This window comes from Physcomitrium patens, chromosome 9, assembly GCF_059467195.1.
Source record: "Physcomitrium patens ecotype Gransden chromosome 9, ASM5946719v1, whole genome shotgun sequence".
Lineage (NCBI taxonomy): Eukaryota > Viridiplantae > Streptophyta > Bryopsida > Funariales > Funariaceae > Physcomitrium > Physcomitrium patens.
Genome location: NC_143418.1, coordinates 14,900,679 through 14,923,647, shown reverse-complemented (window position 1 = coordinate 14,923,647; position 22,969 = coordinate 14,900,679).

The following is a 22,969-nucleotide window of genomic DNA, read 5'->3' as shown; positions in this document are numbered from 1 at the left end:
TAATAATAAACTATTGCATATTCATAATATTTCAAGATTATTTTAGATTGACTTTCCTCTTCTTTATACTTCATAGTTTTAATGTCATTGTGTCATGGATATATACATATAAGCCAATAATTACATGTTTAAATAAGTAGAAGTAAGTAAAAGTAAGTAAAAATAAGTTAATTTTATAGTATTTGATATAGAAGCTTTCTAGAAGCTTCATAGATGATGCTTTGACTTTATAGGTATCTTTAATTGACTTTTTGGGATTAGAAACGTGGTCAATAAGTTGGCCATGTGCCACACATGTTGTTAGCTTGAAGATCAAACTAACTATGTGGCCCACATGTAGAAAAACTTGCCTTGTAAGTCAAGGCATGTGTCATACAAAGTCAACACATATCGGAGGTCCTATAGAACATTGCCATGTAGCCCCTAGTAAGATAATATATATAGAGATAAGAGCGAAGCCTTCTTCACTCTTGTCAACTCATTTCTTGCTTGCAGTGTAGTTTCAAGGGTCTCTAGTTTTCTTGGCTTTTGGAAATAGCCATTTCAGTTTCTTTCTTAATATACATATCAAGTTATTTTTATTTTGTCATCTTTCTTTGAGAAAAGTTTCAATTATTTATTTATCTTTATCATGTTCTTATCCTTGACAAATTAACAAGAGTACACTTACAATATCAGAGCTTTGTCTAATCTTGATTAAGAGTGGATTATTTCTTTTTCTTGATAAGACATAAGCATACTAGAAGTTGCGGATTACCCTCTTCTAAATTGATATTGTCTTTAGTATTTTCTTTATTTTCAAGTCATCTTTTCTATTTGTCTTAAGCGATATTAGAAACCTTCTCTTTTTTAAGTATTATCATGGCAGAACTTGCTGAAATGAAGAGTGCAATGGCACAAATGTAAGAGCAATTGAAGGAGTTAATGCTTATAATGTATCAACTCAATTTACCACTACAAGGAGCAACAAGATTGGCAAAAAGTCAAGATATAGAAATTATTGGAGCTATTTCAACATCTCCACCAAATCATGTCCCTTTTCTTATGGTGGAACGCCCTTCCAGTATTAGAAAACCAAGAATTGTCCTACTCGAGAAGTTTGATGGCACTTGATGAAAGTTTAGAGAATTTATCAATCAAGTACAACTTGTGATTAAACTTCAACCCCAAAGCTATCCAACTCCAGGATCGCAAGTTAGATTCATTGGTACGCTTCTTTCGAGTTCAACATTATCATGATTTTCATCTTTTCTTGAAGGACAAGATTCAATGTTGGATAATCTAAAGGCTTTTTTGATAGAGTTTTGATCCATGTATGGAGAACATGATACAATTTGTATTGCAACCAATAAGATCCATATTTTATGTTAAGATAATCGATCAGTAACGTTGTATGCTTCATAATTTTGACAACTTGCAATTGATATCAACTGGGATGATGCTGTACTTATTAGCCAATTTCTCTACGGATTACAATATGAGGTAAAAAAATTAATGCTCAACTTACCTGATCCTCAAACATTGAGTCAAGTAATTGACTTTGCTGTAAAGTAGAACAATCGGCTTTTTGAATTTCGATCTGAGATCCATACAAGTAGACTTCAACATTCCTATAATTCAATAGCAACATCAACATCTCTTCAACACATATATTTAAAAGTAGAAGATATGCAAATTGATGTAGTACGTTTCAAACTTCTTACTGAGCAAGAAAAGACTCGTTGTCCTTAGGAAGGATTGTGCTTATATTATGGAGAACCTAAGCACACTGCTCAACATTGCTCAAAGAAGCGAAGCAACCATAAAATGAGGAGAATGGCAATGAAAAGAGATAACATGTCAGAAAACGAATTTGTCTAGCTACAATAGGGATTGTGCAGCTAGAACCTTGTACAACGCCTAGTGAAGGTCCTATCTTCTCTTCAAAATCCTCTCCATGTTTTATGATGAATGTTATTTTAGGACCTAAATATCACAAAGTCTTTGCCTTGCAAGATTCAGGAGCCTCAACATGTTTCTTAGATAAAAAATTTGCTAAAAGACATAGCATATTTTTAGTAAAGAAAACTAAACATGTTCATGTAGAAGTGTCAGGGACAAGAACTCGATGAAAGCTAAAGAGTAAGTGAGACTTTTTTCAAAAAGAAATAGGACAAAATAGAAATATGTATATTAAGAAAGAAACTGGAATGGCTATTGCCAAAATACAAGAAAACTAGAGACCCTTGAAACTAGACTAGAAGCAAGAAAGGAATTGACAAGAGTGAAGAGGGCTTCACTCTTGCCTCTATATATACTATCTAACTAGAAGCCACGTGGCGATGTTCTATAAGACCTCCAATATATGTTGACTTTCTAGGCCACATGCCTTTGCTTACAAGGCAAGTTTTCTATGGATAGACCACGTAGTTAGCTTGTTCTTTAAGCTTCCAACATGCGTGGCACATGGCTAACTTGTTGACCAAGTTTCTAACCTAAAAGTCAACTATAGACTCCTATAAAGTCAAAGCAGCGTCTATGAAGCTTCTAAGAAGCTTCTCTAGAAGATATTACACAATTAACCTACTTTTATATACTTTTATCTATTCATATAGGTAATTATATGTATGTCCGTGATATTACCCCCCCTTCTAGGGACGAGTTCCACGAGGAGCGGTGATTATATATTGAGAAAATCTAATATGCGGCGAATTGTATTTGCTACATACTCTGATCTTTGTTCTCTTCGAAGATAGTTGATGGGTCCTCTTAGCCATCGATAGTGTCCCATTCTAGGGCGAGAAGACCACCCTGTTATTTGATCACTGTTGAGGCCTTCATAACTTCCTTCAAATAATACATTTGAAACACCATCAGGAGTCGTTCCTATCTCCAATAATATCACCAAACATCGAGAATCTCTTCCAAGGTCGTGATACCAAACGCGTTGTATCTCACCATCTATTCGAGGAAGAACATGTCGTTCTTGAGGGTCTTCATTTCGGTTGCGTTGTCTTGAAGGTTGTGACAATCGCAATGTCTCATCCGGTAAGTCAGCAAACGAAGGTTCTTGAGTTGAATCCGCTGGTTGTTGGCTCTCCATCTAATTAGCATCATAAAATGCAAAGAAGTTACAAACAAGGATAGGAAATTGAATGTTATCTTGCCTCAATCTTGTCTCTTTTATAAGAGAGGTTTTCATCTTGGTTTTGATGGATGTCGTTGATGAAAAACTTTGACTTTAGCTGATGCATTTGCTAGATTCCTGGATGGCTCCCATGTGCGCTCACTAATATCATATCCGCACCAATGAACAAGATATTCCAGCTTATTTCGGCGCCGCCTTGAGTCTAATATCTCTTCCACCTCAAATTCTTCATTATTATCTACTTCTATAGGAGGCGGTGGCATTTGTCTTCTTCCTTGTATATCCACTGTCTTATATGGTTCAAGAAGAGACACGTGGAATACAGGATGGATCTTCATTGACTCCGGTAGATGTAACCGATATGCAACTGGGTTGATTTGTTCAGAAACAGAAAAGGGGCCAAGCCTACGATAGTCCAATTTGTCACAAGGTCGAGTGGTCTTGATATTGCGACGAAGTAGCCATACCTTATCACCCACGTTGAGTTGTGGTTGCTCTTTACGATATACATCTACATTTATCTTTTGTCGTTCTTGAGCTTTCTTCAACTGCGCCTTCATTATTGCATGTAACTCTGACAACCGATTTGCCATATCTTCTGCTGCAGGATTATCAACTTTTGAAAAATCAAAAGTATCAAGTCGTGGATGATAGCCATAATTGGCAAAGAAAGGTGTTTGTTGCGTGGAGGAATGTACCGTATTATTATAAGCAAACTCTGCCAATGGCAGAAGGTTTGTCCAATCATCTTGTTGGTAGTTGATGGTACACCTTAAATACTGTTCCAAGACTTGGTTTACGCGCTCTGTTTGTCCATCAGTTTGAGGATGGAAAGCTGAAGATAGCTTTATGTCCACTTTTAAAATCTTGAAAAGAGTCCTCCAGAATCTCGACACAAATTGAGTTCCCCTATCCGATATGATATCTTTAGGTAATCCATGATAGCGATAGATATTATCAATGAAAAGCTTAGCTGTTTCTTCACCTGTGATAGATTTTGTACATGGCATAAAATGTGCCATCTTGGTGAAACGATCTACTATCACAAATATAGAATCATAAGATCTTGAGTTTGGAAGATCTGTGATGAAATCCATAGAAACAGAAGACCATGGTTGTTCTGGTATAGGTAATGGCTGAAGAAGTCCGTAAGGTCGATGTCGAGGAATTTTTGATCTTGAAAAAATATCACATGATTGTACAAAGTCTTTGACTGACTTCCACATTTGTGGCCACCAAAAATCTCTTGATATGAGTTCCAGAGTCTTATTATATCCAAAGTGCCCTGCTGCTGGAAAGTCATGACGTGCTTGAAGAACACGCAAACGTGCTTTTCCTTCTGGAACATATAGGCGTCCTTCAAAATATAATAGATTATTCTTGAACTCGAACTTAGAAGAATCATGAGACTTGAAAGAATTATTCTCGATATCATGAACAAGAGGGTCTGAGGACATACTGGACTGGATTTGCTTGAGAAAAGTTGAATCAACAGTCAATGTTGATTTCATTGCTCGGAGATGAAATTGCTCCGGTTTCAAGAGGACCGTTCTTTGTTGCTCAAAAGCTGCATCTCCTTCTTTTGGTGCAAAATAAGAACGTCTAGACAGGGCATCGGACAAACCTTGTTGTTTTCCTGGCCGATAAGTGATAATGAAGTCGAATCTTGACAAAGACATACTCCAACGAGCTTGACGACGATTCAACACGCGTGCTGACATGAAATACTCGAGGTTCTTGTGATCTGTATACATAGTGACTGGACTAGAAGCACCTTCTAGATAATGACGCCATTCTTGAAAGGAATCCACGATTGCAAGAAGTTCTTTATCGTGGATTTCATAATTGATCTCGGCTGCTGAGAATTTTCTTGAATGAAAAGCTATCGGATGAAGTTTGTCATCTGTTCCCAGTTGTGATAAAACTGCACCCAAGGCAAAATCCGATGCGTCTGTTTCCATAAAAAATGCCTTGGAAAAGTCAACACGATATAAGACTGGTGCAGAGACAAACGATGTCTTCAAGGCTTCAAATGCTGCTTCCGCTTCTTGATTCCATTGGAATTTATCTTTACTAGTCAAGCGTGTAAGTGGAGCTGCAACTCGTGAGAAGTCTTTGATGAAGATCCGATAGTAATTGGCAAATCCCAAGAAACATTGGACATCTCTCACAGTCTTTGGAATCTTCCAATCCATGATTGTTTGGACTTTCTTAGAATCCATCATAAGACCATTTTTTTGAAATGATGTATCCTAAAAAGTCAACTTGAGTAGTGTGAAATACACACTTTTCCATCTTGGCGTACAATCCTGCATCTCTGAGTTTTTGTAATACTTGACGAACATGTATTTCATGTTCTTCAACATTCTTAGAATAAATCAGGATATCGTCTAGGTAGCAGACGACAAAATTGTCTAAGAATTCACGAAATACATCATTCATGAGATGTTGAAAAGCAGCTGGTGCATTCGTGAGTCCAAAAGGCATGACATTATATTCAAAATGCCCGTACCTGGTTCGAAACGCAGTCTTCCATTCATCTCCTTCTTTGATCCGTACTAGATTATATGCTCCTCTTAGATCTATTTTTGTATAGATCTTAGCTTGATTTAACTGGTCAAGGAGTCCTGATATCAAAGGTAATGGATACCTGTTCTTGATTGTGATCTTGTTGAGTCCTCGATAGTCAACACACATTCGTAAAGATCCATCTTTTTTCTTTACGAATAAAATTGGAGCTCCTGCTGGAGATTTTGAATGGCGTATGAAATTCTTCGCTAAATTCTCGTCAATATATGTCTTGAGTTCAGCCAACTCATCTTGCGATAAACTATAAATTGGTCCAAATGGTGGCTGAGTTCCTTCCTTGAGATCGATTGAACAATCGTATGGGCGATGCTCAGGAAGAATATCTGCATTCTTTTTCTCAAAAACGTCTTGATAATCCTGATATTGACTTGGAATGCCACTTGAAGTCTTTACGCTTTCAGAAATAGGTGCAGCATAAATAGCAAAAGTTGATCCTTCTTTTGCTGCGTGTATAAATGCTTTTGCACCTATAGGTGTGAGTTTTACTATACTAGACTCATGGTTTTTTACTTAGTTAATAGAACTGTTACTAATGCTCTGAGGAAAATCAAGTTTACGAGAAATCCAATCTATTCGAGGATTATACTTTTCTAACCATGATAAGTCTAAAATTACTGGATTAGAGGGAGATCTAATTATATTAAAAATTACGCAACTACTATGACCATTTATTACTACATCTACAGGAAGTGTTTCGTGAGTTACATCTCCAGAAGACAACGGACGACCATCTATGACTTCTACGTGTACAGGTTTAGTTTTTTGTATTAATGATATTCTATGACATCTAGCAAATTCTTCATCTAAAAAACAAGATGAGGCTCCTGAATCTACCAAGGCAGAGGCTTTGTAATTATTAGGTCCTAAACGCACATCTATTATAAAACAAGGAGATGGTTTTGAGGAGAGGATAGGACCTTTATTAGAAGTTGTACAAGATTCCAGCCGCACGGTCCCTATTGTAGCTGGACGTACTCGTTTTCCGACATACTGTCTTCTTTGACAGCCGTACTCCTCATTTTGTAGTTACGTCGCTTCTTTGGACAATGTTGAGCAGTGTGCTTAGGTTCTCCACTATATAAGCATAATCCTTCTTGTCGACGACGAGACTTTTCTTGCTCAGTAAGAGGTTTGAAACGTACCGCATCAATTTGCATATCCTCTACTTCCGAAGGTATGTGTTGAGGAGACGTCGGTGTTGCCATTGAATTGTAGTAACGTTGAGGCCCACTTGTGCGACTCTTGGATCGAAATTCAAAAAGTCGATTGTCGCACTTCACAGCAAAGTCAATTGCTTGACTCAATGTTTGAGGATCAGGTAAATTAAGCATCAATTTCTTTACCTCATATTGTAATCCGTAGAGAAATTGACTCACAAGTGCAGCATCATCCCACTTGATATCAGTTGCAAGTTGTCGAAATTGCGAAGCATATAATGTTACTGATCGATTGCCTTGTCGCAAAATACGGATCTTGTTGGTTGCAACACGAATTACATCATGTTCTCCAAACATGGATCGAAACTCCGCCAAAAAAGCCTCCAGATTATCCAATATTGGATCTCGTCGTTCAAGAAAAGATGAAAACCATGACAATGCTGAACCTGAAAGAAGTGTACCAATGAATCTTACTTGTGACCCTAGAGTTGGATAGCTCTGGGGTTGAAGTTCAATCACTAGTTGGACCTGATTGATGAATCCTCGAAACTTGGATCTGGTACCATCAAACTTCTCGGGCAAGGCAACTCTCGGTTCTCTAACACTCGAAGGGTGTTCCATTCTGGGAGAAGGGACATGGTTTGGTGCAGATGTTGAAGCAGCCCCAATCATCTCTATATCTTCACTTCCTACCATTCTTGTTGCTCCTTGTGGTAGTAAATTGAGTTGATGCATCGCAAGCATTAACTCCCTCAATTGTTCTTGCATCTGTGCCATTGCACTCTTCATTTCAACAAGCTCTGCTATAGTAGCACTTAGAAAAGAGAAGATGTCTAACAACGCTCAAAACAAATAGAAGAGAGGAATTGATAACAAAGAAAATACTAAGAACAATATCAGTTTAAAAGAGGGTAATCCGCAACTTCTAATGCGCTTATGTCTTATCAAGAAAAAGGGGTAATCCACTCTTAATCAAGAAAAGACAAAGCTCTGATATTGTAAGTGCACTCTTGTCAATCTGTCAGGGACAAGAACTCGATGAAAGCTAAAGAGTAAGTGAGACTTTTTTCAAAAAGAAATAGGACAAAATAGAAATATGTATATTAAGAAAGAAACTGGAATGGCTATTGCCAAAATACAAGAAAACTAGAGACCCTTGAAACTAGACTAGAAGCAAGAAAGGAGTTGACAAGAGTGAAGAGGGCTTCACTCTTGCCTCTATATATACTATCTAACTAGAAGCCACGTGGCGATGTTCTATAAGACCTCCAATATATGTTGACTTTCTAGGCCACATGCCTTTGCTTGCAAGGCAAGTTTTCTATGGATAGACCACGTAGTTAGCTTGTTCTTTAAGCTTCCAACATGCGTGGCACATGGCTAACTTGTTGACCAAGTTTCTAACCTAAAAGTCAACTATAGACTCCTATAAAGTCAAAGCAGCGTCTATGAAGCTTCTAAGAAGCTTCTCTAGAAGATATTACACAATTAACCTACTTTTACATACTTTTATCTATTCATATAGGTAATTATATGTATGTCCGTGACAAGAAGTCATAGATGGTCGTCCATTGTCTTTAGGAGATGTTACTCATGAAATCCTTCCTATAGAAATAGCAATTAATGGTCATAGTAGCTTTGTAATATTTAATATCATTAGATCTCCTTCTAATCCACTCATTTTAGGTTTATCATGGCTAGAAAAATATAATCCTAAAATACATTGGATTTTTTGTGGTCTTGATTTTTTTGAAAGTATAACTACAAAAAGTCATAAGTCTAGTATAATTAAACCTATATTTGTAGGTGTAAGTACTTTCTTGCATCCTGCAAAAGAAGGATCACCTTGTGTTATTTATGCCACACCTGTTTTTACTTGTGGAAAGACTTCAAGTGGCATTCTAAGCCAATATCAAGATTTTCAAGATGTATTTGAGAAAAAGAATGTGGATACTCTTCTAGAACATCATTCCTATGACTGCTCAATTGACGTTCAAGAAGGGGCACAACCACTATTTGGACCAATCAATAATTTATCTCAAAATGAATTGGCTGAACTCAAGGAATATATTGAAGAGAATTTGGCCAAGAACTTCATACGCCATTCAAAATCTCCAGCAGGGGCTCTAATTTTATTTGTGAAGAAAAAAGATGGATCATTACGGATGTGTGTTGATTATCAAAGACTTAATAAAATCACTATAAAAAATAAATATCCACTATCTTTGATATTTGGACTTCTTGATCAGTTGAATCAAGCTAAGATATATATGAAAATAGATCTATAGGGAGCATACAATTTGGTATGCATTAAAGAAGGAGATGAATAGAAGACTGTGTTTTGAATAAGGTATGGATATTTCGAATACAACGTCATGCCTATTGGACTTACAAATGCACCAACAGCATTCCAACATCTAATGAATGATGTCTTTCAGGAGTTTTTACATGATTTTGTTATCTCTTACCTATACGACATCTTAATCTATTCTAAAAACTCAGAAGAACATGAACTTCATGTTCGCCAAGTATTACAAAAATTAAGAGATATAGGATTCTATGCTAAGATAGAAAAGTGTGTATTTCACATAATTCAAGTCGACTTCTTAGGATATATCATTTCAAATGATGGACTTAGGATGGATCCTAAAAAACTTCAAACTATTATGGATTGGAAGATTCCAAAAACGGTAAGAGATGTCCAATACTTTTTCGGATTTGCCAACTACTATTGGATCTTCATCAAAGACTTCTCTCAAGTTATAGCTCCTCTTATACATTTGACTTGCAAAGACAAACTTCAATGGAATCAAGAAGCAAAAGTAGCATTTGAAGCTTGGAAGATAGCCTTTGTTTCTACATCAATCTTATAATGCGTCAATTTTTCTAAGCCATTTTTTATAGAAACAGACACATCAAACTTTGCTTTGAGTGTTGTATTGTCACAAATGGGAATAGATAATAAACTTCACCTAATAGCTTTTCATTCTAAAAAATTTTTAGCAGTCGAAATCAACTATAAGATCCACGACAAAGAACTTCTTGCAATCATGGATTCATTTCAAGAATGGCACTATTATATAGAAGGTGCTTCTAGCCTTGTCACAATGTATATGGATCACAAGAACCTTGAATATTTTATGTCAGCATGCGTTTTGAATCACAATGAAGCCCATTAGAGTATGTCTTTGTCAAGATTTGACTTCAAGATTACTTATCGACCATAAAAAAAACAAGGTTTGTTAGATGCACTCTCTAAACGATCTTACCTTGCACCAAAGGAAGGAGATGTTGCTTTCGATCAACAATGGATGATTTTCTTAAAGCCAAAGAATCTTTAGCTTCGAGCAATGAAATCAACAATAACTATTGATTCAACTTTCATTAAGCAAATTCAGTCAAGTATGTCTTCAAATCCACTTATTCGTGATATTAAAGAAAAACCTTCAAAGTCTCATGATACTTCCAAGTTTGAATTCAAGAAGAATCTAATATATTTTGAGGGATGCCTATATGTTCGAGAAGGTAAAGCTCGATTATGTGTTCTTCAAGCTTATCATGACTTTCCAATAGCAGGACATTTTGGGTACAATAAAACTTTGGAACTAATATCTAGGGATTTTTGGTGGCCAAAAATGTAGAAAACAGTCAAAGATTTTGTACAATCTTGAGATGTATGCTCGAGATAAAAAAATCTTCATCATCAACCTTACAGACTTCTTCAGCCATTATTCATTCCAAAACAATCATAGTCTTGTGTTTTTATGGATTTCATCACGGATCTTCCAATCTTAGGTTCTTATGGCTCTATATTCGTGATAGTAGATTGTTTTACCAAGATGGCAGATTTTGTACTATGTAAAAATGCAAAAAGCCCAATTTGGGACAATTGTCCTTTAGGAGTTAAGCCCACAGTCTCTCGATTTTGCGGCTAACCGACGTCTTGTGCTTGACCTACTTAAAATGAACTTGGACCATGAAACCTTATCCTCTATGACACTTTTATAGCGCTTTTGGTAACATCAACTCCCATGGTCATTTTCCTTATTTTTTGGTAGTGTAAATCCAAGTTGTCCCAAGATGAGTTTGTGGCCAGAACTATATATTGCTTCCTTATATTTAAACTATAATACATATATTATAATAATATATATAATATTAATATAATATCATATGTATAAATATTTATTAATAAATATATTATGTATATACATAATAATATTTAAAATGAATATAAACATATTATTATGTATGTTTAATTATATATATTATTATAAAATATAATATTATATATAATAATTATATAAATTATAAAATATAAAAATTCAATATGGAGTAAGAAGAAGACTTTATGAGGTTCATTTTGAAAGTTGAACTCAAATGCAACAAAGATCATTTTGGTCGACTAAATTACGTATTCACCAAAGGAGGAAAAAAAAATCAAAGTACACTGCACGATGATCAACTTTTATTACAATTTTGGCTCCCATAGTCTCCCACTACTAAATTGAGGTGTTTGTCAACTACACGACAATATGACACAAAATTGACGCAAAATTCCAGACAGAAAGGTGCAATATTGCATACAAAATGGCTCTTTCTATTAGTTCAAATGCCACGGAATGGCGCCACAGTTGACCAAGTAGTCTTGTAACTTTACATTAGTTCAAATGCCACAGAATGGCGCCACAGTTGACCAAGTAGTCTTGTAACTTTACATTAGTTCAAATGCCACAGAATGGCGCCACAGTTGACCAAGTAGTCTTGTAACTTTACATTAGTTCAAATGCCACAGAATGGCGCCACAGTTGACCTAGTAGTTTTGCAACTTTATTGTAGACAGTACTACATGGCTTGATTACAGCTCGATAAGGAAGCATCGTATCCCGAATATCTGCCGTCTAGACTCACTCTCACAACATTCTGTAAGCAAGAGGGCTGACATCCAGGAATGGAATGCAAACCCGACTGCAGCACTGCTCATCATAAAAGCTTCAGTCATGGCAATTCAAACACGTTTCCAATATCTGCCTTCTACATTAAACCAGTTCACACGTACACAAATCCCCAATGCACTTGCACTGCATACTACCGCAGCATGGCGCATAATCCCTTCCACAATGCCAAAATAACTTTTGACACTGTAAATTGTGTGGATCGCCATTGCCTGCGCAGGCCAAGCCCAAATGCTTGCACACAACTGCCTGGAGGTCAGTGATCAAGGGGCTCATGCGCTCCGCCGGGCGCTCCCCGCCATCGTCCACTAGAGCACGCGCCTCCGCCCGCGGCACCACCACCGTCGCCGCCACTAGCACCAGCACCAGCACCAGCACCACCGCTTTGCCATGGCTGGCCATCGTGAATTAGATCTGCGCTGCAAAGGATGCAGATCGGCAAGGCAGGAGCACGTAGAGCAGCACGGAAGGATGAGGGGATTGAGGTACCATGCATCAAGTGCAGCACAAGCTTGGGATCTCCGTGCCTCTCAACGACACCCTTATACTGGATTGGGAGCCACCGCCTTCCCTAGGCGGCATCTTGAAAAATTATAAATAATCACATGCGCAGCTCGTGTGGGATGGTCGTTGGATTCTGCGCTACGCTGGCGTTGCATGAGCATTGCAGATTGATACAATGTGGTTTACAGTCGCTTTCAGAATATTACTTTTTATATCCTCCATTTGCGGCCCAGCGTCAGATTACGGTAAATCACAAGTTGTATATCATGTTCCAGTGCCTGCCAAAAGTCTTTGTTCCAAGAATGATTTTCACAGTTACATCACGAACTTGGCTGTATTGTGCTTTTCAAATGTGTACATGGTCGATGCGTAGCGTTTCACCCTTGAACGGCAGCCGCCCTGCCGTGGAGAAAATGGGGGTTGGAGAGTTAAGGTGCTACCTTGGTCACTGATTCACCTCCTGCTTCGATTTGCATCGAAATCGTGCAATCCTTCTTGTCACTTGACCGAGCACAGAGTGGTGGCAGTAATGTCCACATTCTCCGACGTGGACTCTACAAAGCATGGCTCTCGTTGAAATCATTGAGGTTTTATTAAGATTGGGTCCCTTAAATCCTATGAATACGATCGAGGAAGACGAATTAAAAAATGAGAAAGGAACCTGCGCCACCTCACACACAACTTGATGTAGGCTGCCGATATCTCTGGCAGATGGTGGAGACCAATAGAACGCGAGCCTGGAACAAATGATATGCATCTTATTATAAACCCCTAAACGCCGGGCCGATGACCACGGAATCAGTCCATTTCTCAATAGTCAATTTTCTCATTCAAAATTGGACAGGAATCTAACTTCCTATATTCACTAAATGAGGGCGTGAGAGCCCTGCATGCGAAAAAACGTTTCAAGAAGTTTTGAAAAAAATCGAAATTATTACAATTTCATGAAGAGATCTCTTAAGAAATTCAAATCACCTACGAACAATTACTTTATAATCTAGTTATTTATGAATGCACGGTTTATCATAATTGCGGAATATAAAATATTTTTACATGCTAAATAATTACAATACAAAAACTAAAAATATATATAACATGTATATATGTAATATTTACATATACAAATAATAAGAAAAATAGATTAAAAATAAAATAATAATCTAAACTCTGTAATACTTATATAAGAATTATTTATAAAAAATTTATAATTATAATAAATATTTATTTGTAAAAAAATTACATTTCTTAATGAATATTACTTAATAAATAGTAGTATTTAATAGATAGTAGTATTTAATAAATAGTAGTATTTAATAAATAGTAGTATTTAATAAATAGTAGTATTTAATAAATAGTAGTATTTAATAAATAGTAGTATTTGATAAATAGTAGTATTTGATAAATAGTGGTATTTAATAAATAGTGGTATTTAATAAATAGTGGTATTTAATAAATAGTGGTATTTAATAAATAGTGGTATTTAATAAATAGTGGTATTTAATAAATAGTGGTATTTAATAAATAGTGGTATTTAATAAATAGTGGTATTTAATAAATAGTGGTATTTAATAAATAGTGGTATTTAATAAATAGTGGTATTTAATAAATAGTGGTATTTAATAAATAGTGGTATTTAATAAATAGTGGTATTTAATAAATAGTGGTATTTAATAAATAGTGGTATTTAATAAATAGTGGTATTTAATAAATAGTGGTATTTAATAAATAGTGGTATTTAATAAATAGTGGTATTTAATAAATAGTGGTATTTAATAAATAGTGGTATTTAATAAATAGTGGTATTTAATAAATAGTGGTATTTAATAAATAGTGGTATTTAATAAATAGTGATATTTAATTAATAGTGGTATTTAATAAATAGTGGTATTTAATATATAGTAGTATTTAATATATAGTATTATTTAATAAATAGTTATTAAATAAATAGTAATATTTAATAAATAGTTATTAAATAAATAGTTATTAAATAAATAGTAATATTTTATGAATATTTATATTTTAAATAGTGTTATTTTATATATTATTATATTTTGTAAATAATAATATTTTATAAATAATAATATTTTATAAATAATAATATTTTATAAATAATATTATTTTATAAATACTAATATTTTATAAATACTAATATTTTATAAATACTAATATTTTATAAATAATAATATTTTATAAATAATAATATTTTATAAATAATAATATTTTATAAATAATAATATTTTATAAATAATATTATTTTATAAATACTAATATTTTATAAATACTAATATTTTATAAATACTAATATTTTATAAATAATAATATTTTATAAATAATAATATTTTATAAATAATAATATTTTATAAATAATAATATTTTATAAATAATAATATTTTATAAATAATAATATTTTATAAATAATAATATTTTATAAATAATAATATTTTATAAATAATAATAATTATTAAACTATTTTTATTTATAAATTTATTCATATTTGTAAAATTATTCATATTTATCTATAATATAATATTATGTATTTTCTATTGTTAATGGATTTGATTACATATATTTTATTAAATAAAATATTATATTGTATATTCTTTTAAATATTATATTTTGAATTATTTAATATTTATAATGAAAATATATAATTATCTTTATTTATATATATATATATATATATATATATATATATATATATATAAATGAAATTTATTATATACTATATTATTAATGATAGTGTATATTAAAGTTTGATTTATAAAGCTTTGTGTTGTCAATGCCCTTTGGAAGGCATCTATCTCGAAAAATGTTGATTGTTGTGTCATAGAATTCGATATCAGCGCAAGGATCTTCAGTTAAGTCCTATTCCGCGATTTCTGAAATCTATAGCATCATCCCTCTCTGCTATTGTTATTGCCTCATTGTAGGATCGATATTAGTTCGTTTTCAAAAGCTTTTGATAAAATAGACTAATAGTCCATAGAATAGTCAGTTGAATAGGAGGGTTTGTTAACTTAGTTATTAAAAGCGGTTAATTATAGAATTTCGGATAGTATGTGGGAATATGGAGTAAGTATATAGGAGTTATAGAAGTTAGTTTGAGGGCCATCTCCATCCAACACTAGGAATAAAATAGTGTGTTTTGATTAGTCTTTTAAGAGTGGAGGGTTGCTCACTGTTGTTATCAATTGATGAAGGAGTATTGTTAATGGGAGAAAGCATTGTAGTATTTCTTGATGTTTTAGTGGTTTGGATTATGGTCAATTGAGTGACCCTATCTTAAAAGCTCATGCACTTCGTCTTTCTTTGTGTTTCAATTCCCCTATATAGGTTTATTCTCAAAAAAAATTTAGAATAAGTAAAATGATAATCACATTTTGGCACCGCTGCCGGGGATTGACAATAGCATTGTGTGTTAGGAATTAACTATCGAATGAGTAGATGAGAAGTAGGAAGCAAATTCAGCAGTATATAATGAAAGATTATGATTATTAAGAATGAGAACATTGCAGTTAAGAAAACACACCAGTCAAAAGAAAGATAAGAGAGAGTGCAAGCACGAGAATCGTTGGAAAATGAACAAAAATGCAAGTTAAAAAGGAAGTGTCAACAAAGTTGGATTAAGCCATGGTTGCATGCTTGTCAGCATATCCAAGTATATCTAGAAGCTGATTGACATTAAATATTTGAGGAGTTTATGCCGTTAAGAAAATTACCAAGAGCACTTGCAGGAAATTTTGTTCATAGCCTAGCATATCTCTTGAGCTCGTTAACTGCAAGTGGAAGAAACACAGAAGAATTGGATATTCCGTTGGGTATCTATTGAAGAACAAGCACTTTGAAGACACAACACTTAGCATGAGCAAGGTTGCATACAAAAAGAGTATGGAATAAGATACCTGTCACTTATAGGTTGTGGTTGCTGCTCTAAAAGACAACTTCTACTCTTTGACTTTTATAGACGTGGTCCTAGGATCCTTTTGGCATTTCACGAGGCTCGAGGATATCCTATGACAAACACTAATGATTCTTACCTAGTCTTTGGATATTCCCTTATTAATACTTTATCCTTTTGACTTTGACTCTTGGTCCATGACTTTGTCTTATATCCATTGGATGCCCTTACCATATATTAAGAGTCAAACCTTTGACCACTAGCAACTTACATAAGTTAATATCCTCTATAAGGTAACTTGTTCTATTTTTACTTCAATACTCCCACTTTTCTATTGGTCAAATGGATTTTAATCCTAATACCTTTGTCAACATGTGGTGTCTATCTTTTACTAATGCCTTTGTCGACAAATCAGCAAGTATTTCTTCCGTTGCAGAATACTTCATATCAATCAGTCCCATTTCAATCTTCTTTCTTATAAAGTGATGTTGAATGTCAATATGTTTGGTCCTTGAATGATGCTTTGGATTCTTTGCAAATGCAAGACATCCTTGATTGTCACACTCCATTGGAGTTGCTTCTATTTGGACATCTCCAATGTCCTCCAAAAGTTGTCTCAACCATATTGCCTCCATTGTACCATGGCTTGCTGCTATGTACTCTGCCTCCATTGTTGACCTCGCAATTGTTGGTTGTCTCTTATAATTCCATGAAATTGTTCCTATTCCAACAAAGAATACATACTCTTTTTCTAACTTTGCCTTCAACCAATCCATCATCTTCAGTGTATTGGTTGAGATGATCAAATCATCAACATAGAGGATGACAATCAATATGAATCTATTTGATTGCATCACATATAAGGAATGATGAGCCTCACTCCTTACAAATCCTTCACTCACAAAGAATGTATCAATGCATTGGTACCATGCCCTTGGTGATTGCTTTAGCCCATACAAGGATTTCTTCAACTTACAAACAAGGTGTTGTTTGTCTTCTTCAACAAATCTTTGAAGTTGCTCCATGTAGATGTCTTATTCCAAACTTTCATTCAAGAAAGCCGTCTTCACATCCATTTGATGCATCTCCAAGTCCATTGCTGCTCCAATTGCCACAATGATTCTAATGGTGGTGAATTTGGCCACGGGAGAAAATGTCTCATTGAAATCCACACCAACAACTTATGAGTAGCTTTTTGCAACCAATCTTGCCTTATACCTCACAACATTATCCATTGCATCCCTCTTTGTTCTAAACAACCATTTACAACCAATTGAAGCTCGATTTGATGGAAGTTGAATCAATTTTCATGTTCCATTGTCCATGAGTGATTTTTACTCTTCTTTCATACCATTCTTCCACTTCAATGCATCCATGGACTTCATTGCATCACATAAACTCAATGGATCAGCAAGAAGTATAACATTGGCATGTTCTTCACTTACTTGAGGAAAGATGTGGTCCTTCCACCATTCACCATGTTGTTTTCTTTTTCTCAAAGAATATCTCTTTTCATTTGAAGAAGACCCTTCTTCTTGCATTCCATCCTCTCTTCCAATCTTCTTCTTCCTCAATGCTTGTCTTTTCTCACTCAAAGGTTGATATTCTTCATCATCCTCATCACCTTCAATATCTTCATTGTTTTCATTGTTGATTCTAGCAATTGAAGGTACACTATGATTACCTTCTTTGGCACTTGATTTTGACTTCTATTTCCTCCATCTTCATTATCATCATCATCTTCTTCTTCTTCTTTCTTTGCTGAACTTGAAGATGTGTCCACAAACACACCTTTATTCTCACTTAGACACTCTTCCAAGTGCCCAAAAACACTCTTATGTTTCAAAAACTCTACATCACGACTTTTGATGAACTTCCTTGTTTCTAAACATATTAGCCTATATGCTTTGGTACCTTCACAATATCCAATAAATATTTATTTTGTACCTTTTGCATCAAGTTTGGACCTCATGCAATCTGGTATCTTTGCATAAGCAATGCATCCAAAAATCTTTATAAGTGAAACATAAGGTTTTTTCTCACTCCAAGCTTCTTGTGGAGTCATTGATGTAAGTGCACTTGTAGGGCACCTATTCCTTGTGTACACCACATTTACCACAGCTTCCACCTTATACTCATGCCCAAGGTTTTGTGTATGAAGCATACCCCTTGCCATCTCCACAATGGTCTGATTTGCTCTTTCAGCAACTCTATTTTGTTGTAGAGTGTAAGGAGTAGAGATTTATCTTACAATACCTTGAATCTTTATGAATTCATCAAAATGTTTTGAAATGTATTCACTTCTATTGTCCATTCTCAACACTTTGATCTTACACTCACATTATTTCTCTACAAGAGCCTTAAATTCCTTAAACCTTGAAAAACATTCACTTTTAGCTTTAATGATGTAAATCTACACATTTCTTGAAAAATCATCTATGAATGTGATAAACTACCTTGCTCCTCCAATTGATGGTGTCTTCATTGATCTACAAACATCAGAGTGCACAATCTCCAATAATTTAGTTGCACATGTTGCAATTCCACTTGGAAATGAAGCCCTTTGTTGTTTGCCTTGTATACATCCTTCACAAGCAAGTCTCATGGCATTGTGGTTGAATTGACCAAGATCCAAGCCACTTACCATGGATTGGAGCTCCTTCATGCATTTGGCATTCAAATGACCAAGTCATTGATGCCAAATTCCAAACTTATCTTGATCTTATAGAAAATCAGCAAATGCCGCCACTTCAACTCCATTCACCTTCTTGCAATTGATGAAGTAGAGATTTCCATCTCTAAGGCCTTTGGCAACATGTTGGCTATCCAATTTCTTGATAAAATATCCATTCATATCAAATTAAACCTTATAACCATGTGATACAAGTTTGCTCACCGAAAGGAGGTTCTTCTTCATTTTTGGCACATGTAAGACTTCCTTCAATGTGATCCTCTTGATTTGGTCCTTCACAATAATCTCTACCACAATGGAGCCAATTCCAATGGCTTGCACCATGCCATTGTCTCCCAACCACACTTTTGTTGCTGAAATTTCTTCATAAATGTCAAATGAACACTTGTATGGTTTCTTGTGCTTAGTAGTACCTGAATCTATAATCTACTTCAAAATAGCAACCATGGAGGCTCCTTTCCTTGCCATGAAAGCATACTCATCTCTACAAAAACTATCACTAGTATTGTTTGCATTCTTTCTATCTCCTTTCTTGGCCTTGTAGCAATTTCTAGAAAAATGACCTAGTTTTCCACAAATATAGTAATTCTTCATATTGCTTTTTGAATTATTATATTTTTGAGAATAGCTACCTTTGCCTTATCTTTAAAATAGAGCCGAATCATCACTTGCAAGTTCTTTTTCTTTCCTCTTGGTCACTTCATGGGCAAGTCTTGACATGACATAGTTCATAATAAGCTCCTTCATGTTGATGGACTCCAATGCCACAATGAGGTAGTTGTAGGATTCAGGAAGGCTCATGACCAATGTCAACACAATGTCCTTATCATCAACTGGTTTATCAACAACTGCTAGTTGGTTAGCAAGTGCTTTTACTTTGTGAACATGAGCCATGAAGTTATCTCTTTCTTCCATCTTTACTATCAAGAACTTCTTTCTTGTCCAAAGGATGTTGGCAAGGTTTCTACTCTCATAGATATTGCAAAGAGTTTCCCATGCTTCAACTGGTTCATTACAAGCTATAACATGAGAAAAGTTGGCATCATCAAGGTTTATTGCAATCATCTCAAAACCCTTCCTTTCACGACGTTTGTACTCCTTCTTTACCTTGATATCAGCATTGTCACTTGGAGGGTCTTCACATTCATCAACAATGTCCCAAAGATCCAATGAAGCTAATAAAAGCTCAATTTTTTTTCTTCCAATGGTAAAAGTTCTCATTTCTAAACTTTTCAATCACTCTCAAGCTCTCATCTTTACTTGAAGCCATGTCTAAAGAAGAGATGTGTGAAAGAAAATCAAGAAAAGAAAAGATAGAACTATGAAAATCAACAAGAAGGTATTGCTGCCTTAGAAACTCAGAATGCCCTCTTTGTAATTATACAAGTGATTTCACTCTTGTATCACTCTCAACTTCACATATAAGACTTCTCACAAGTATTATTTTCTATCTAAATCTCTTGTATAAGCTTTGCCACTCTTTAATCACTCTTCTTTCATAAAATACTTCTAACCACACAAAACACTTCTTATAACAAATAGGAGAATCTCTTATGAAGTTAAGTATATGAAAGCACAAAGTTAGAGCACCAATGATGAAATTCAGCAAAGAAATATAACACTAAAGTTCTAAAACATCATTATATGGAGTCTAACAATAATCAAGACTATCAATGTACTTAACAACAAGTAAAAGCAAAAACTATATCAAAAACTAGATGCATAAGAAGGGTTAGAAGAGAACAAACTCAAACTTCAGTAACAACCATAAGATCTTTTTCTCACAACAAGAAAGACTTCAAAGTACTTTAAAACTCACAAGTAAAGGTGAGTGGATCCATAACCTATTGAAGAACAAGTACTTTGAAGACACAAGACTTAGCATCAGCAAGGTTGCACACAAAGAGAGTATGGGATAAGATATCTCTCACTTCCAATACCCTTTACTTATAGGTAGTGGTTGCTATCATAAAAAACAACTTCTACTCTTTGACTTTTACACACGTGATTTTAAGATCCTTTTAGCATCTCACGAGGCTCGAGAGTATCTTATGACATACAATAATGATTCAAACCTAGTCTTTGAATATTCCCTTGTTAATACTTTATCTTCTTGACTTTGACTCTTGGTCCAAGACTTCGTCATATATCCGTTGAAAGTTTTTACTATATACCAAGAGTCAAACCTTTGACCACTAGCAACTTATTTAAATTAATATCCTCTATAAGATAACTTATTCTACTTTTACTTTAATAGTACCTTCTTATTAGCAAAAACTACCGATTTTGTAAAAACTGGTCCTGTAGAATGGCATAAATTACTTGCTAATAAGGACCAATTCAGTGTATTTTAAAATCCATCATTTTTACTGCCAATTCAATTGACTAACTTAATAAGGAATAATAATAGCATATTGAGGAAACTTAAAAATTTACAACAATCAATTGGAGAAGGCACCAGTTATTTTGACAAAAGATTAAGTGGAACATTGTTCTCTTCAATGGCGATGGGTGGTCCAATAGTTTGAATAGCAGTAGAAATGGGTGACGTGGACAATTGCATAATGAGCGTGGCTCCATTATTACTTTTAGGGGCTTTTCGAGTACGGATCCCGATCAATATTTGTCTCAATTTTTGACAGCATGTATAGCTAATAATGGAAGAATTGAAGATATTTGATTACAATGGTTGCTAGCGACCTTGAAGGACATGGCATTGTCATACTGTAAACGCTTACAGTATGTAAAAATTAGCTAAAACATATTATATGTTGATAAATCTAGATGTGTGTTAGAGTGGCTAGTAGATTAAATTAAAAGGATTTGATATAAGAAACTTTACTTTGTTTCTTTATTTCTTTTGATTTTGACATTAATATATATATATATATATATATATAGGACCTAAATGTTTAGTATGAAACCTTGGGAAAAGGTGGAAACCTAAGGATGAAAATCTAAACTAGTAGGAAGCTAATTGGGAGGGATGAAAGTAAGGCATGGTCGGATGGAGGCAAGGAATGGAGAACTTCATCCCTATTGGTCGAATACCATGCCCAATGGACTTTGAGGAGGCTGCCCGTGACCTTAAGAAGGGTTTTGGTGACTTCAAAGGAGGCATTTAGAGATTAGAATCTAGGGTTGTAAAGTTTAGGGTTTGGAGAACAATTTGTATAGAAAAATTAGAGGATTTGGAGTTAGGGTGAAAACGTTATAACCGTTTGAAGTTAAGGTGTTTATTTAAGACATATTGTTACTCTTTTGAGAGTACGAGGAGTTTTACAGTAGCTTTTGAAGATCGAAAGATGCAACTAGAACGGCGATTTTAGGGCCTACATCTTTTACGAAATAATTATTGCTTTTAGAGTTTATATAAAGGAGTTGTAAGGAGTTGAAGGCAACGCTTCCAAATCAAAAGCAGTAAGTAAGCGGGTTTGTTTATAGTAATGATTGGAGCCATAACTTGAGTTTTCGGACGAATTTTTGACTCAAACTTTTTGGAGAATGTAAAATTTTGTGTTAAGAAGCTATACATACAAATTTCGTGGCATTTGAGCTTATATTTTGTGAGATATGAAGAAAATTGCACGCGGATGTATAAAGACAAGGGTTTGAAGCGACTGTTAGGGATTTCAAGATATCTCAAGATCTGAAATGAATTTGCGGTTGAAAATTGTTGTAGAAGTTAATAAGAATACATCAGTACCTCATGTACAATTTGAGTTTGTTTGGACGGTCGGATTAAGAGATATGAGGTGTTGAAGTTCGGGAAAATCTCCACATAAGAATAAACAAGGATTTAGAAGATTTTATCATATTTTGGAAGTTGTGGATTACTTGAGGATTGTGTATTTGGTATAATTACTCAAAAAGAGAAAAATTATATATAAACTTAGGGCTTCCCTTATTTTCAAGCTTGATTGAATAATTAGTGACAGCCAGAAGCCCAGCATTTTCTTGAGGCAAATTCTCTCTACCCCGACAGCATTTGGATGGTACAACCGCCAACCAGTGGGTCAATTTCTCAATTGGGAAGCAATGAAGAAT